Source organism: Austrofundulus limnaeus, unplaced genomic scaffold, assembly GCF_001266775.1.
Source record: "Austrofundulus limnaeus strain Quisiro unplaced genomic scaffold, Austrofundulus_limnaeus-1.0 Scaffold350, whole genome shotgun sequence".
Taxonomy (NCBI): domain Eukaryota; kingdom Metazoa; phylum Chordata; class Actinopteri; order Cyprinodontiformes; family Rivulidae; genus Austrofundulus; species Austrofundulus limnaeus.
The window spans coordinates 13912-16618 of NW_013952752.1; the positions used below are offsets into that span (position 1 = coordinate 13912).

The window sequence follows — 2707 nt, forward strand, 5'->3', positions numbered from 1 at the left end:
GAATTATAATCATCCTATTTACAATGTGTTAACAGTTTTAAGGCTTCTGAAAAATTGATTTAAGACATTTAAAGGCTAATTAAAGCCTTATTTTTCGATCGATGAATTCAATGCCTTAAGACTTTTTAAGGATCTGCAGGAACCCTGTAGTTGTTTTTGCTGTTTGTATTTCTTTCACTTTTGACTTTAACTACTTTCACATTAATTTTAGCAGCCAAAACTTTTTTTTATGAAATGGCAATGCATCATTAAAAACAAACATTTAGCCCTCCCTATTTTTAAATATCTTTAGAAAAATTGCTCTTATTTTGAAATGTAACTGGGATTCTTTGTCAAGAGGAAATAATGAATGAAGACGTCGGGTCTGACACTGGTGACATCTTCATATAAACATAATTAGGTCCAGCTAGCAATCTGCCGGCCGTTATTATTCCCAATTCTTCTTGGTTACAACAGCAAGTTTGTGAAATTAAATAAATAAATAAATACAAGTCAGATGCTAGAAAAATAAGGTAATGATATGAAGAAATGCCTAAGCAACGATAATCTAATCAGGTGTGTCCCTTGAAAAAAGCTTTCCTTTGGAAACACATACTCGTCTGCAGAGATTGTCCAAATGACTGACAAGTGGGGTGGGGGTTGCATGTGGCAAAAAAAGATGGTCAGTTAGAGTAAAAAACAGTAAATATTTGTCAAGCAGCAGTATTAACTTGTTTAGAGGGAACATATTAGTGTGTAAAAGAAACAAAAACTTTTCCGAACAGATGATTAATACAAATCAACAGTTGTGTATAATAATTCTGGGTTTAATTAAATTCAGGTGACATCTAGGCAAGTCTGTAACAGAGCAATGACATGGAGAAACTAGAAAAGTTCATTGAGATACTGTGATGTGGTCCCCAAATTAAATTTTATGTTTTGACTGTACTATACACAAACATGGACAAAACTATTATTACTCCTCGTTTCATGAAATAAAAACCCAGAATGGTCACAGAAATAACTTGAATGTGACAAAAGTAATAATAAATAAAGGAACAAATGAAAGTCAGACATTACTTTTCAGCCAAGCTTCAACAGGATTAAAAAATAAATAAATAAAAACTCATGAAACAGGCCTGGACAGAAATGATGGTGCCCTTATCTTTATCATATTTTGTTGCACAACTCAGGTTTGAAGGTTCCCTTTCTCCAGACGACATGTTTCAGCTCCTTCCAAAGCTGCTCAATAGGATTTAGGTCAGAATCATAGAAGACCACTTCAGAACAGTCCAGTGTTTTCCTCTCAGCCATTCTTGCTGTTTTTAGCTGTTTTGGGTCATTATCCTGTTGAAAACCCATGACCTGCGACTGAGACCAAGCTTTCTGACACTGGGCAGCACATTCCTCTCTAGAATCCTTGATAGTCTTGAGATTTCATTGTACCCTGCACAGATTCAAGACCCCCTGTGCCAGATGCAGCAAAGCAGCCCCAGAACATAACAGACCTCCTCCATGTTTCACAGTAGGRACAGTTTCTTCCTATGCTTCATTTTTTTCCTCTGTGAACATAGAGCTAATGTGTTTTGACAATAAGTTCCATTTTGTCTCACCTGTCTACAGGACATTCTCCCAGAAGCTTTGTAGCTTGTCAACAAGTAGTTTGAAAAATTCCAGTCTGGTGTATATTTTTTTTTTAATGATTTGGTGTCCTCCCTGGTCGTCTTCCCATTAAGTCAAGTTTGGCTCAAACAATGACGGATGGTGTGATCTGACACTGATGTTCCTTGAGCTTGAAGTTCACCTTCAATCTCTTTAGAAGATTTTCTGGGCTCTTTTGTAACCATTCTTGTTATCCTTCTCTTTGATTTGTCTTCAATTTCCTCCTGCGGCCACGACCAGGGAGGTTGGCTACARTCCCATGGATCCTAAATTTCTGAATATGTGCAGCTGTAGTCACAGGAACATCAAGCTGCATGGAGATGGTCTTATAACCTTTACCTTTAACATACTTGTCTTAYAACCTTTACCTTTAACATRYTTGTCTTATAACCTTTACCTTTAACATACTTGTCTATAATTTTCTTTCTAATCTCCTGAGACAACTCTTTTCTTCTCTTCCTCTGGTCCATGTTGAGAGTGCTCCACACCATGTAACCAAACAGCACTGTGAGTATGTGTATGTAGCCCTATATACAGGCCCACTGACTGATTATAAGATTGTAGACACCTGTGACACAAAAGGTTTCATTTGTCCTTTTGGTCACATTATTTTCAGGGGTACCATCATTTCTGTCCAGGCCTGTTTTATGAGTTCATAAAACAGTTTCATTTGTTCATTTTAATAGAATTTTTATTATTACTTTTGTCAGATTCAAGTTATTTCTGTGACTATTGTGGGTTTTTCTTTCATTTAACGAGGGGTAACAATTTTTTAGTCCACTTTTGTATGTTTGTGATCATAGCTCTCAAAAAGTGTGACTAGGATTCAACTTTTTTTTTTTTTTGGCTAGAATGTAGCTTACCTTACATCAGTGTGTGAATGTGTGTATAGAGAGTGAATGATTGAAGTATAAAGTGTTTTGGAGTCTGGAGGGACTTAATAAAGTGCTCTATATAAGGTCAAGTCAGTTACCAGTCAAATCCAGGGTAGTTTTCTTTACATGTGCCCCCCTAAATAACACCATAGCCACCCCTTTCAAACAAAGTCTAGCTCCGCCCCTGTGCA

At 36.5% G+C, this 2707-nt stretch overlaps 1 long non-coding RNA gene across 1 annotated transcript; it reads right to left on the bottom strand.

Moving 5' to 3' along the window:
* Nucleotides 1-1678: 1678 nt before the first annotated feature.
* On the bottom strand, nt 1679-2305 carry LOC106527917 (uncharacterized). Its single transcript, XR_001311442.1, has 2 exons — nt 2039-2305; nt 1679-1980 (listed from the first exon to the last, which is right to left on the bottom strand). It is a non-coding gene; the product is annotated as an uncharacterized LOC106527917 (long non-coding RNA).
* Nucleotides 2306-2707: the final 402 nt, after the last annotated feature.